Genomic DNA, 15,491 nt, shown 5'->3' with positions numbered 1-15,491 from the left:
TCCATGAACTCAGAAGTAGATGGAGGCTGGGAGAGGAGGGAGGGGAGGGAAAGGCAGGGAGGGAGAGGTTTAAGGTGGCAGAGGGGCTCTGGAACATGCCCAGCTGGAAAATGGAAATATCCCTGCTTCTCCTGGGAGGCACAGCTGCCTCTGGAGGTGTTTTCCACTGCCTGAGGTTGCAGTGCAAGATGTGAACAAAAGTGTGTGTGTGATCACCAGCTGGGGAGGGTGGTGTTCATCTTTTCCATGACCACCCCTCAAAACTCTGGGGGGATATTCTCTGTTAATGGGACAGCTGTAACACCAGGGACAGTTTGTTCTTGATCTCTGCCCCAGCCAATCCTCCCTGCAGGAGATCTCTGCTGTCCATGGCCACTGAGTGTCCCTGCAGGGCTGATCCAATCCCAGCATCCCATGGGGAGATGCTGCATTGCCCAGGGGAGGAGCCAAGCATTCCTACCTGGATCCAATCTGAGCTTTGGGACAGCCCAGCAGCCTTTGCCCAGTGCATTGCCAGAGGAGCAGCTTCTGCTGCCCTGCATGGCCAGAGGGAGCCCAGGCCCATCTGCAGCAGCCCTGGAGCTGCAGAGGAAAACTCCCCCCTTGTGCAGGATCCCTGCTCCAGCAGAGCCACAGCTGGCACTGCAGGAGGGCTGAGCCCCCATGGGATGGGGCTGTGCCACCCCCTGACACACAGGGGACAGGGACTGCTCTGACCCTGGCAGGGGGTTTTATACATATATATAAAATATATTTTACATATAAAAATAGTATTATAGTATTTAGATACTATTGCATTTGTATTTTAATTTCCCTAATATACATAGGAAAATTATACATGTATATAAAATATATTTTATATATATAAAATATATATGTGTATAAAAACATATATATATAACATATATATGTTATATATATATATAACCATATATTTGTGGATTTTATACATACATATAAAATATATTTTATATATATATATATAAAATAGTATTATAGTATTAAAATACTATTGCTTTTGTATTTTTCATTTCCCTATTAAATAATATACATAGGAAATATACATAGGAAAATATAATATACATAGGAATGTTATACATAGGAAAATTATACATGTATATAAAATATATTTTATACATATAAAATATATATATGTATAAAAACCACATATATATATAACATATATATATGTTATATATATATAACCATATATATGTGGATTTTATAGATACATATAAAATATATTTTATATATATGTATAAAATAGTATTATCGTATTAAAATACTATTGCTTTTGTATTTTTAATTTCCCTATTAAATAACTGTTATTCCTACTCCCATAACTTTGCCTGAGAGCCCCTTAATTTCAAAATGACAATAATTCAGAAGGAGGGGGTTTACATTTTCCACCCCAGGAAATGGGGTGGAAAGGCTCCTGCCTTCCTTAGCAGACACCTGGCTTTTCAAACCCAGACATCCAGGTTGCTCAGCAAAGCCCCAGAGCACCCACTGAGTGCAGTTCCTGAGTGAAACCTCCCCATTCCAGGCTCCCACTCAGACAAATCCCAGGGTATTTGGGCTGGGGCTGTTACCCCAGGTGCCTGCAGAACATCCCATGGGGTCTCTCAGAGCTGGGAGGGTCTCTGGGGCCGCTTCCTGATCTCAAAGATCACAGATTTTTTGTGTTTCCTCACACCAGAAGCTCAGAGGGGAAATGCTGGGCTTGACTGCTCTTCCCTGCATCCCTCTGGCCTCGTGCTGCCAGTTTGAGACAGTCTGGGCAGGCAGAAGGAGCCACTCCTGCACCTCAGGAGCTGCAGAAGCTGCCAGAAAATCCTTGCCCTTGCAGCTCTCCCTGGCATTTATCACTTGGAATTGTGGCCATTAAATCAGTGGAATTACTGCAGTGCTCCAGCCAGAGCAGGGACTGGAGCTCTGCATTAATTTTTAAGTTCATTAGGGAGCTGCTGGAATCTGGGCCAGGTGGGGCTGGGAGAGGAATGGAAACCTGGGACATGTCATGGAATATCTTTGTTAAATGCTGTTATTGAAGTTTTATTGCCAGGCTTTGTTAGCACAGTGCCAAGGGCAGAGATGGGTTCTCTTCTCAAAGAAAGCTCCAGAGCAGGTCCAGAATTGGACTGGAGAGTGCTGAAATCTTTCCTTGGTGTTCTCAGAGTCAGAATTCTGCTGTTGGCTGGAGGTGAATGTGGTGTGCAGGTTGGTTGTGGCTTTGTCTGATGTGCCCAGCTCCAGCTCAACTCTTCCTGCAGCCTGGCTGGAAAATATTCCAGGTGTTTTTTCCAGAATATTCCAGGTTTTTTTTCCAGAATATTCCAGGTGGATTTTGCAGAATATTCCAGGTGTTTGTTGCAGAATATTCCAGGTGTCTGTTGTAGGATATTCCTGGTATTTGTTGTTGAATACTCCACATGTCTGCTGCAGAATATTCCACATGTCTGCTGCAGAATATTCCAGGTGTTTTTTGCAGAATATTCCAGCTGTCTGTTCCTGATGCTCTTTCCCTGTTCTTATTCCCTTCCTGATGCTCTTTCCCTGTTTTTAGTCTCCTCCTGATGCTCTTTCTCTGTTTTTAGTCCATTCCTGATGCTCTTTCCCTGTTCTCATTCCCTTCCTGATGCTCTTTCTCTGTTTTTAATCCCTTCCCGATGCTCTTTCCATGTTTTTAATCCCTTCCTGATGCTCTTTCTCTGTTTTTAATCCCTTCCTGATGCTCTTTCCCTGTTTTTAGTCCCTTCCTGATGCTCTTTCCATGTTTCTAAGGCTGATGACTTCCCCTGGCTGCTCTGTCCCTGCATCCCAGAGGAGCAGATGGCTCAGCATTCCAGGGAACATCTGTCAGGTCCTGGGATTCCATCAGCCCTGCAGGGGAGGCACAGCTGGGGTCGTGTCCCAAAAAGAGCCACATTTACATCCTGGGGAAGGGGCTCTGCTTGGGGCAGGTTTTTCACTCTCTGGAGGAAATGTGGGATTTAATTTCCCTTTTTGCACCCAACTCTGGCCATGAGCTCGGGTTTTGGAAGGAGGATTGGGTGCAGGGACAGGGAAAAAGTGCCCTCATTTGTCCCTCCCTGGATGTTCCTCAGGAGCAGCTCATGGGCAGCCACAGACACTCAGTGCGGTTCCATGAGGCAAAAAGAGTCAGATTTTCCCTGTTTTACTGGGAAGAGTCGTACAATATTTGCTCCAACACATTTTCATGTTTTAACAAATTCTTATAACAAGTTTATCCTAAAAATATCAGAAATACAGGATATAGATATTGCATGAACAGATTATGTAAGTGACTTGGTAGAATAATTTAGGAATTAATCAGGCCTTTTTTTTTATGGAGTACAAATTTGGAAGATTGGAGCAGAGAAAAAGCAACTTTTTTCCCTGAAAATGAAGAAAAATACAGAGGTGGTGACTTCCTTGCAGATATTGTGCAGTTGGGCATTGCAAGGGTGGATCCCTGGGGTGGTGTTTGCAGGGGTCCCAGGACGAGGGAGGAGATGAGGATCTTGACTCCATGCTTCAGAAGGCTGATTTATTATTTTATGATGTATATTATATTAAGAGAAAATTATATACTAATACTGTACTAAAAGAATAGAAGAAAGGATTTCATCAGAAGGAAAGGAAAGGAAAGGAAAGGAAAGGAAAGGAAAGGAAAGGAAAGGAAAGGAAAGGAAAGGAAAGGAAAGGAAAGGAAAGGAAAGGAAAGGAAAGGAAAGGAAAGGAATGATAATAAAGTCTTGTGAGTGCTCACAGCCTCGACACAGGTGGCTGCCATTGGTCATGAAGTAAAAACAATTTCACATGCTGGGTAAACAATTCTCCAAATCACATTCCAAAGCAGCAAAACACGGAGAAGCTGAAGCTTCCCAGCTTCTCAGGAGAAAAGATCCTGGAAAAAGGATTTTTCAGAAAATATGTCTGCGACCTATCCCCATCCCTGGAGGTGCCCAAGGAATTCCTGCACTCAGGGCACAGCTTGGATCAGTCTGGGAGGGCTTTTCCAACCTTGGGGATTCCAGCTGTGTTAATTTATCCAGGAGAACACTTCCCACCCCAACTTTGTACCTGGAGCAGGAGCAGAAGTTTCCCACCTTGCTCCAGGTGGCCCAGCCTGGCTGAGGCTCACCTCAGCAGGGTGATGGGGACAACTGGGAATTCCAGCAAATCCCAGCCCCAGCAGGGTGATGGGTGGCAGGATCTCTGCTGCTCACAGTGACCCTGAGATGTGTTAAAGTCTCTTTTCCCTGTCCAGAGGTCGAAGGAGGAGTCAGAGCTCTTCAGTTCTCAGTCTCAAGGTTGTTTATTGTTCCTTATCTATAAAATTCTTTCTCCTGTCCAGCCAAGTTCTGCTCAGCAGGACAGACAGAGGCACTCTGCCTGCCCCAGGGCTGTGTTATCTTTTTATACTAAAAACCACATGTACAATATTTACAATAACTTCCCAATCCCTATCACCCATGTTAGACAGTGAGCTTCTACTCTAAACCAATCCAGAAGTGCCACCATCACAGCAGAAGATGGAGGCCAAGAAGAAGAAGGAAAAAGGACAGGACACGCCCAGATTCCTCCATCTTGCCCCCTGAACCCCCATTCTAAAACCCCAAAAATCTATTTTTCACCCTGTGACCAACTATTATTCTACTTAAACTTTTAATTCTTCATATAAAGGTTGGTAATTGTTTGTTCCAAGGGCTAAATCAGAGGCACAGGGGTCCTGGGCTCTGTGCCAGGGTCTCTGAGTGCCCTGGGCAGGGGCTGGAGCCCTCCAGGGCAGCCAGAGGAATTTCCTGGGTTCCAACAATGAGAAAAACTGGGAATTCCAGCAAATCCCAGCAAATCCAAGCCCCTACAGGGTGATGGGGACAACTGGGAATTCCACCAAATCCCAGCCCCCACAGGAAATATTCTGGGAGATATTAACACAAGAGTGCTGGCAGGGTTTGCATCTCATTAGGAGGCTCTGGTGTAGTTAATCTTAGCACGCTGCATCTAATTTGGGCAAGCAGACTGTAAAAAAGAATAAAAGCCACAAGGTTAGAGCTGAATTAAAAAGGCAGCAGGAGGAAGGGGAGGCTGAGAAGGCACTGCAGACCAGGAGAGGTCAGGATCATTTCTCCTGGGGGGTTCCTGGGGTGGTGGCACACCTGGAGGGCCCTGGGGAGTTTCCTGCAGAGCTTTTGGAGCAGGGATTGTTGGCAGGAGGTGAAGTTGGCAGGACAAAGCCCTGAGGTGTTCCTGACCTCTGGCCAGGCTGTGGCTGCTGGGTTTTGGGAACTGGGGTTTACACCAGGCAGCAGCTGAACAAATTCCAGATTTTTGCTTGATAAAAAGGTGGAATTCAGCAACAAGAGTGAAAAGACAAAGGAAGGGTGACATCTTTGAATTTCACTGAGGTTTCACCTCCCCAAAAGCAAAGTGAAAGCTTCAAAGTAACTCTGGAATAAATGTTCCTTCCTGGATTTGGGGAAAGCTTTTTTACCCCCTTGTGTCTTTCTGGAGCTCCATCTTTAATCCAGAATTCCTAAGAGGTTGGCCAATAAAAGAGGAAATGCTCAGAATCGACCCCAAATAGCCTCAAGTTGCACCAGGGGGGGAAATTCCTCCTTGTGAGGGTGGGCAGGACCTGGCACAGAATTGCCAGAGCAGCTGTGGCTGCCCCTGGATCCCTGGCAGTGCCCAAGGCCAGGCTGGACACTGGGGCACCCTGGGACAGTGGGAGGCGTCCCTGCCATGGCAGGGGTGGCACTGGGGGGGGGGGTTTAGGGTCCCTTTCCAACCCAAACCATCCCATGGCTCAATGATTTTGGAGATTGGGAGGAATTTCTTCACGGAAAGTGCTGCCCAGCACTTTCCCAGCATTTGAAATGTTAAAAATCTGTGGGTGTGGCACTTGAGGACACGGGGCAGTGATGGCCACGCTGGGGGTGGCTGGACAGCTGGACCTGCTGACCTTAGAGGTCTTTTCCAACCTTAAAACTCAAGGAATCACCACTTAGGGCAACATCCATTTTTCAGGCCCAGGTTTCTGTGGAACTGACCCCAAAGCACTGCAGCATTCCCAGGCAGCAGCTCCTGCAGGCTGATTTGCGTTTCAGGCTGCAGCGGTGTCAGTGCTCCCCAGGAGCTGCTCCCACTCCCTGACAGTGGCACTCAGATACTCAGATACCCATCAGCTTCCTCCCTTATCACTTCCAGGGAGTTTTCCCCCACCCCAGGAGTATTTTGATGCAGCCAAGTGATCCCACAGCCAGAGCCTGGAGTTCATTAACGTTATCAGAGATTCGTGTGGGGATGGCAGAGATAATACCAAGGGTGTGCAGAAAAATCTGCCTTTAAAGGAATAATTAACTCCAGCTCTTGCTTGGCTCAGAGTTTATCAGCGAGGTGAGGCTGAATTGGTTTAATTTTTATTTTTAAAGGGATTTGTAGCTTCGTTCTCAAAGCCTTGATGACCTCTAACAAACCCAACCTGGCTCTGGTCCTCAGGGAGCTCTGCTGGAGGTGCAGAGGGATGAGGCCCCAAAGCTGAGCTTTAGGGACTGCTGTGAGCACTGAGGGTCCCATTCTGCCCTGGGTGGCACTTGGGGACATTTCCAGGGCTGTGGTTTGAGGGTCCCCTCAGACTGCAAAGCCCTGGGGCAGATCCAGGTGTGTCTGGCTGGTGGAGTTGTTTGGGTGAGGCTCGAGTTTTCCAAGATCAGAGTCCAGCCTTGGGTCAAATACATAAGAATATGTTAAAATCTACTTTTGAGAGCGCTCTGAGGCACTTTCACCACCCCGGAGGTGCCCAGGGAATGACTGGAGGTGGCACTCAGTGCTCTGGGCTGGTGCCAAGGTGGGGATCAGTCACAGGCTGGGCGTGTTGACCTTGGAGATCTTTTCCAAACTCAGTGATTCTGTGTAGTCCCATTTAAAATTCAGCCCTCTATCAGGAAATCCATGTTTTTCAAGGGTCTTCATTGAAAACTGACACATGTGTGGGCAGGAAAACCCAACTTTTCCTAAAACCCCAGACACAGGGCAGCTCAACATGGAAAATTTCAGCCCAGGCTGAGGTTTGACATGGGGGCTTGGCAGAGCAGATTACTGCTCTGATAAAAGCAGAGACAACTTGCAAACCCCTCATCTTTAAACCCCTTGTTCCCAGCCTTGTTCCAGCATCTTCTGCCTGCATTAGGAGCAGCCAGGGTCTGGGAGAAGGTGTTGGTTATTTCTGGAATTGCCATCAACACAGAGAGTTCTCCTTTTGTTTCGTCCCACAGCTTTGGATGCTCTCTGTTACCTGACACACAGCAGGGCATTAAATAATGCAGGAATAACACACTATTACCCTCAATTCCTTTAATACATCCCGAATTTCCTTCTTTTCTGACACCTGAGCTTCAACAGGTGTGACTATCCATTAGCCTTTGGTTTGCATGGGGCTCTCCAGGAGGAAATGCAGAGCCAGAGCTCAGGGAATGTGGGATGGGGAAGTGCTCCAGCAGCCAGAGGCTTCTCCAGGATTTGCATATCCTGATTTTCAGGAAAGATGGTGCAGACTCTGGTGCTGTTCTTTGTGCCCTTTCATGACACAAATGAGATGTCCAGGCCTTCAGCATCCTGGAGGATAAAGAAAAGCTCTCCTAGGACTTAAATCTGGCTTTTGTTCAAAGGTTTTAGGGGTTTTCAGGGATCACTGAGTCAACTGGGGCTCAGAGGAAACTGCCCCTGTGTTATCCCACAATTAAAACCTTCACATTTCTCCACATGAGCTGGGGGTTGAAAGAGATTTGCTTTGATCCCTCTTTGGGTGGCTGGTTTGGGGCTGCCTCCTGGCGCAGTTCCTGCTTCTTGTGCCCCCAGCAATTCAGTCCCAGTGGTTTTGTAGATCCATTAACTGCTTTCTCTGTGCCATCCCAGTCCTGGGGGGCTGTCCCTGCCACCCCTGTCCCTGCCATCCCTGGGGGCTGTCCCTAAGGGGCTGTCCCTGCCATCCCGGGGGCTGTCCTGGCTATCCCTGTCCCTGCCATCCTGGGAGCTGTCCCTGCCATCTCTGTCCCTGGGGGGCTGTCCCTGCCATCCCTGGGGGGCTGTCCCTAAGGGGCTGTCCCTGCCATCCCTGTCCCTGCCATCCCGGGGGCTGTCCCTGGGGGCCCTGTCCCTGCCATCCCTGTCCCTGCCATTCCTGGGAGCTGTCTCGGCTATTCCTGTCCCTGCCATCCCTGTCCCTGCCATCCCTGGGGGCTGTCCCTGCCATCCCTGTCCCTGCCATCCCTGTCCCTGCCATCCCGGGGGCTGTCCCTGCCCGCAGCCCCTGCAGCCCCAGCCCGGGGTGGCTCTGGAAGGAGCAGGGGCTCAGCAATGAGTTCAGGGAATCCCACCCAGCAGCTGATGGCAGGAGCTGCAGGAACCAGCCCTGCTCAGCCCCAGCACCTGTCAGCTGCACCTGGGGAGCTGCCAGAGCTGCAGCCTCCACTGCCCTGGCTGCTGGTCCTTCCCAAAAACACAAAAGGAGATGGATGGACCTGAGCTCCAGCTGGATCCAGGAGTGGTCCCAGGGGGACAGGCCAGGCCAGGGCACAGTGAGCAATGCTGTGGCACTGGGGCTGCCCCTTCCCACAGGGGATGCCTCAGGGTTTACATTTATATTTTTCAGGTTCTGTTCTGCTTTAGTGTGAAGGTCTGGGCTCCACATCAGGGGATGCTGAGCTCTGTGCACAGAGCAGGGAGACAAAACAATTCCTGCTCCAGCTGGGCACCAAGGACAAATGATCCAAACCTCAGCCCAGGAGCACAAACCCCGTGGGCTGGAGAGAGAAAAACAAGCAGGGTGGGACTGCAGGGGCTAAAGCTGGAATGGGACAATGAACTGCAAGGTGCAAATGGAGCAGAACTGATCCCAGGGAGAGACCCCGTGCCCGGCCGTGCATTTTGGGGCCATTTTGGTTCATCTTGGGTGCAGGCCTGGCTGGGCTCTTGTGCTGCCCAAGGTGGATGCATGGAGGAGATGCTTTGAATGAATCCCTGCTTTATTCTGGAACTCCATCCAGCCTCTGCTCTAGGGCAGCCTGCACAAGGCATCATCAGGGTTTGCAAAAGGCTCCTCAGCACTCCCAAAATACCTTTCAGATATGTAGTAATGGAAGAGCAGTAATTAATCTTTTAGAGGCTCCTAAAAGATGATTTTGTCTCTCTGCATCTCTTCAGTTCTGGTTTTTGAGCTCCCAGGCTGAGGTTTCTCCCATTATCCAAGGACAGCAGGACAGAGTCTCTGCTCTCACTTCTCCTGGGAGCAGCAGCATCAGGATAAATCCAGGAAATTCAGCTCTATTTAGGTCACTGGCTCTTGAAGAAGGCTTTCAAATGAGTTTTACCAGCCTGAAGGTTTTTCCTTCCCCTCCCTGAAGGAGTGGGAGGCCCTGAACAGATTCCTTGATGCTTGAGGGATGCAAATGGGAACAGAAAGGGCCCCTGGGAGCTGCTCTCCTGGCAGAGCTACCTGGCTTCACAGCAGGAATTTGGATGCCTTGGAAATAATTCTCTTCTAAAGAAAGAAAAATTAAGCCCAGGAAACAAAGGAGAAGAGGTAATGATCAAAGCTGTTTGGATTTGATAGCTTGAGAATAAAATAAAAATAATCTCCTTGGCCGAGAGAGGATTTTGTTACACATTTAATTTCTCCTGATTTGTGCTGGGCTTTACCTGTGCCAGGGCAGGAATGCCTGGAAACCTCTGGGCAATTCTATGGATCTGAAGAAAACATTTCTTTTGTGCTTTGCTTTTGTTCAGGCAATGCTTTGAGCTTGCTGCTGAACAGCTCTGCAGGAGCAGGGGGGTTATCCATAAAAACCAGCACCTAAACTTTGGGGAGGCGCAAGGGGAATTTCTAGCATCACCTTCTAAAAACTCTTCCATGTTGTGTCTTCTTTCAGAGCATTTCTCTGTTCCAGAGAGGCTGTTTGATTTCATTACACTCCACATTTCATTATTAAATAGACATTGGGTGTGGAAGTGGAAGCAACATGGAAATTGGAACAGTTCCTGGTGTTTTGATATCCTCCAATTTATCCCCCAAATTCTTTGCAGGAATATTCTAAAGCAAAACTCTCCTTTCTGATTTCTGCTCCTCTGTTCATGCCTTGCTTTTTGCAGGATTTCCCTTGGAAGTGAAATTCAAACCCCAGCTGGCTTGGCTAAAAATAAACTCCTTCAAACCTTTGGATTTCATTTAAATATATTTTATCCTCACTTGTCTCTGGGCACAGGGATTTTTTCCTGAAACAGCAAATATTTGGGGGAAGTGGAAACTCTGTAGGGGCTGCTCCTGCACCTCCCATCGTTGCCATGGACTGGGACAAAGGAGTGGCATTAATGAAAAATATAAAAGCTAAAATCCAGTGGATGAAGCAAAGGTTCCAGACTGCCAGGAGGAGTTTGGCCAGAGGGAAGCTGTTAAACCATGGTGGAAAAATTAAGGAAAAAATGTTAAAAAATCTGGGATAGAGGAAGGTGTTCCTGTCCATGGCAGGGAGTGGTGTGGGGGTGTTTGAGGGTCCCCAGGATGAGGGAAGAGATGAGAATCTTGACTCCATGTTTCAGAAGGCTGACTCATTATTTTATTTTATTTTATTTTATTTTATTTTATTTTATTTTATTTTATTTTATTAAGAGAAAATTATATACTAAAACAGTACTAAAAGAATAGAAGAAAGGATTTCATCAGAAAGTTAGAAAAGAATGAAAAATAAAATCCTGTGAATGACTCGAGTTCTGACCCAGCTGGACTGGGATTGGTCACTAATTAAAAACAAATCATATGGAACCAATCAAAGCTGCAGCTGTTGGTAAACCATCTCCAGACCACATTCCAAGCAATCAGGTAATTATTGTTTGCATTTCTTTTCTGAGGCTTCTCAGCTCCTCAGGAGAAAAATCCTGGCAAAAAGAACTTTCATAATATATGTCAGTGACAGGGTGGAACTGGAGGAGCTTTAAATCCCAACCTGTTCTGGAATTCCATGAAAACCTGAGTGACTCCTGCCCAGCTTTGCTGTCTGGAAGGGAATGTGTGGATGGGGCCTTTGGGCAGGTCCTCAGTCCAAGCTGAGCTTCCCTGGATTCTGTAAACTTGGGGAAAGTTCTCCCTGCTTATGCTTAGATGGGAATTCCTTCAATTCCTGTTCTCTGGAAGGACATTTGCAGGTGTACCCATGGGTTTGGGTGATGCTTTGGTCCTGGCTGCTCCTGGGCTGGAGGAAAAGAGCTGGGCTTCATTTGGATACAAATGGAAACTGGGGCTGGGTCACATGGACATGGATCAGAGCAGGAGAGGAACCTGGGTGGAAAATGTGGATATTTTAACACAGCCTGGCAGAGAAGAGCCTCTGCAGCAGCCAAAAATCAGGGATTTTGAGGGATGAAGGTGTAAAAAATCTGCTATTTTGAGGGAAGCTGCAGGATCTCAGCAGAGCCGTGTGAGGAGCAAAGGAAGATCAGGTGTGATCGGACTTACAGGTGAGGTGTGTGGGGTCAGCATGGCAACATCCCCAAAATGCTGATCCTTGGGATGGACACGGATGAAAATCTTGGAATCTCTGCTCTGCCTGGAGATTCCATCAGGGAATCATGGACAAAGCTGCTCCTCTCTGGGCTCAGCCCCTCTGAGAGCTCTCCCCACCTCTGGTGGTCCCCAGAAGAGGCAAAAAGCTCCTCCAAAAGTTAAATGAGGAATGGGGAAATTGCAAATGCTCTGGCTCACCATTGCACCAAGCCATGCAGGTGAAATGCACTGAAAATTCAGATAAGATATTAAAAAAAAAAAGATAATTGAAGTGTTTTGTGAGCACAGCATCAATAAAGAGTTACAAATTCTTTGATATTTACCCACATGGCTCTATTAAATGATTATCATTGCAGGCACACTTCCTCCTCATCAGATGAAGGAACCCACACCATTCAAAAGTTAACTCTCATTTCCAAAGTAATATTGTCATTAAATTTCTGTAAATTAAAGTGGGACTCCCTCTGGGTTTTAAAGAGATTGTGTGAGGGAGCAGAGCCCCCACAGCAAGCACAGGCTGCATCTGTGTGAGGCTCTGGGAGCTGACACAACCCTGCCTTGGGAATGTTTTATACTTTGTGGATTCCTGCTGCTGTGGTGGTGCTCACGGGGGTGCCAGGGTGAGGGAAGAGACCAGGATCTGACTCCATGTTTCAGAAGGTTTGATTTATTATTTTATGATATATGTTATATTAAAACTATACTAAAACAATAGAAGAAAGGAGTTCATCAGAAGGCTTGCAAGGAAAGGAAGGAATGGAATGATAGCAAAATCTTGTGACTCTCAGACAGTCCAAGCCAGCTGGGCTGTGATTGGCCATTAATTAGAAACAACCACATGAGCCCAATCCCAGATGCTCCTGTTGCATTCCACAGCAGCAGATAACCATTGGTTACATTTTGTTCCTGAGGCCTCTCAGCTTCTCAGGAGGAAAAATCCTAAGGAAAGGATTTTCCATAAAATGTATCTGTGCCAGGGTGCCACAACCCTGCCTGGTTTCCAGGCCTTGGGAATGTTTTATACTTTGTGTGTGTGGTGAGGAATCATCACAAGACAAGGCTGAGAGTGGCCAGAATTTCTGTGGAAGTTTTGGAGAAGGAAACTTTATTATAATTAAGGGGAGTGGGTGCAAGGCCAGGTTTGACCTAATTGGGGCCCTGTAGGACCTGAAGAGACCCCACAGGAAAAACAGAGACCATTTCCAAGGACAGAGGGACAGGAGCCAGGGAATGGCTCCCAGTGCCAGAGGGCAGGGTTGGGTGGGAGATTGGGAATTGGGAATTCCTGGCTGGGCTGGGATTGCCAGAGCAGCTGTGGCTGCCCCTGGATCCCTGGCAGTGCCCAAGGCCAGGCTGGACACTGGGACACCCTGGGACAGTGGGAGGTGTCCCTGCCATGGCAGGGGTGGCACTGCAGGGGATTTGGGGTTCCTTTAACCCCAGCCATTCTGGGATTCTGTTCTGGGACCAGAATTCCAGGTGGGTGATGCCTCGTGTGGCACCAGGGTCCAAGGCAGGAGCCAGCACTGCCCAGGTCCCATCCCCTCTGCTGGAGCTGCCAGGGGTGGCTCTGAGCAGATTCCTGGTGTCTGTCTGTCTGTCTGTCTGTCTGTGGGGAGCAGGGAGGGCCTGGAGAGGCCCTGGATGGGGGAATGGAGGTTTCCAGCTGGGGCTGTTGAATTCTCAGGGGAGGAAGGTGCTGATGTGACTTGTTCACACCCTCTGCATGTTCACAGGGGCACAAAACTCACCTGAGGTCATCCACAAGCCCTGGGGAGCACCTGAGCCTGGTGCCAGCCCTTCCCAGCAGTGATTGTCCCTTGCTGTGGGGGTGCAGCCATGGCTGGGCCAGCAGCAAGAGCAGAGCAGGCAGAGCTGGGCTGTTTTTATCTGTGCTGAGCACATTTCCCGTGCTGAGCTGGAAATGCATCGCCTGATTTCAGCTGGAACCAGCACACAGGGCAGGAGAAACAGGCAAATCCCCTTGTGGGCAGCTCCTGTCCGTGCACCAGTGATGTGAGACACCAGGTCCTGCAGGCCAAGGCAGCTGGGCTCTGTGAAATATTCCACTTCATGATCCAGCCCCAAACTTGGCAGGGAATGAAGCAAACATTGGCTTTCATCAGCCTCAATATTTCAGAGGGTTACAGCCCCCAGGATCACGACTGGGGGTGCAGCTGGCCAGGGCTGGAGAGGCAGAGCCATCAAAGGCTGCAGATGAAATGGTTTAATTAGCAGCTCCAGCCTGCTGCTGCCCTCAGAGCCTGCCCTGTGTACGGGAGCAGCTGTGCCAGGCCCAAACTTCCACCTCTGCAGGGAGAAATGGGTGTGCTGCAGCTCCAGCAGGAGCTGGGACAGCTGGGGAACTCCCTGGGCTCTGTCCTTGGTGGGGGAATGGCCCCTCCCTCCTCTTATAGATACATATTATAATAGTGGATATTATAATATAAAATATATAATTATTGAAATATTCCGATGGGTTCTGTATGTGTGCTGTGAAAAACACCAATCACTTGTTTTTAGAATTTTTAAAGTTTAATAGTAATAAAATGGTTATAAAAATGGCAATATAATTAGAGTAATAATAATTTGGACAGTTTGGGTTAGGACAATATGAGACAATAGAAACAAAGAGTTATGGATGGCCTGGGTACCTCTTTTATGTCCCATCCACCCCTGCCATGGCAGGGACAGCTCCCACTGTCCCAGGGTGCCCAGCCTGGCCTTGGGCACTGCCAGGGATCCGGGGGCAGCCCCAGCTGCTCTGGCAATCCTGTTCCAATCCCTCCCCACCCTCTGAGCGAAGAGCTTTAATCTGGATTGGTAAGGGCTGCAGGGCCAGCCCAGGTGGACACAGGGGCACCGGCAGGACTGGGATGTCCCCCCTGTGCCCCCAGCCCTCGGTGGGGTGGCAGCAGCGCTGGAGCCGGGCTGCAGGAGCCTGGGCTGCCAGGCAGAGGCAGGAGGGATGAATAATGAATAATGGATGCTGGATAATGAATAATGGATAACGATGAATGGAGCGGCTCCCCGGGAGCTGCTGAGAGCCACAGAGCCCCCAGATCACAGCACACCCCGGGGCCTCCCCTCCCCTCCCTGCTGAGGGCTCAGGGGGAGTTTGGGAATGCACAGCTCTGTAACTGGGATTTGGGAATGCACAGCTCTGTAATTGGGATTTGGGAATGCACAGCTCTGTAACTGGGATTTGGGAATGCACAGCTCTGTAATTGGGATTTGGGAATGCACAGCTCTGTAATTGCTCTGCTCTTCGGGGCTGGGCCGTCAGCTTCAGGATCCAACCATGGAATTCTGTCCCTGTGGTGAAAAATGTGTATTTTATGATTGGCTTTTCACAAATATTCAAATGAATATTATGTGTGTTATGTTAGAAAGTTATGCTGTGTTAATTTTCTTAAGTATGTTAAATTTTCTTAATTTTTTCTTAATTTTCCTAAGTGTGTTAAATATAGTTTTAGGTTATAACATAATATAAAATAGAAATATAGAATAATAGAATAATAGAATAGAATATAGAATAATAGACTAGAAATAGAATATAGAGTAGAATAGAATAGACTATAGAATATAATATAGAATAATAGGATAGAAATATAGAATAATAGGAACTATGCTATGTAAGATACTTTTTTAAAAAAGAGAGGAGTGAGGTATTCCCAATGAATATTATACGTGTTGTGTTAAAAAGTTATGCTGTGTTCATTCTTTTAAGTAGTGTGTTAAATATAGTTTTAGGTTATAACAAAATGTTAAAATAGAAACTATGCTGTGTAAGATACTTTTTAAAGAAAGGGCTCACACCAGACAGCAGCCACAGGACACCTGAATCTTTCAGAGAAAGAGAATTCATTGCTCCATTATCAGCACAAACGAACTTCTTCCTGCCTGCTCAGCCCTGGAGACACCGTCA

This window comes from Agelaius tricolor, unplaced genomic scaffold, assembly GCF_023055355.1.
Source record: "Agelaius tricolor isolate 1412-34295 unplaced genomic scaffold, bAgeTri1.0.p SCAF_5, whole genome shotgun sequence".
In the NCBI taxonomy this organism is placed as follows: Eukaryota; Metazoa; Chordata; class Aves; order Passeriformes; family Icteridae; genus Agelaius; species Agelaius tricolor.
This window is presented reverse-complemented; position numbering follows the sequence as displayed.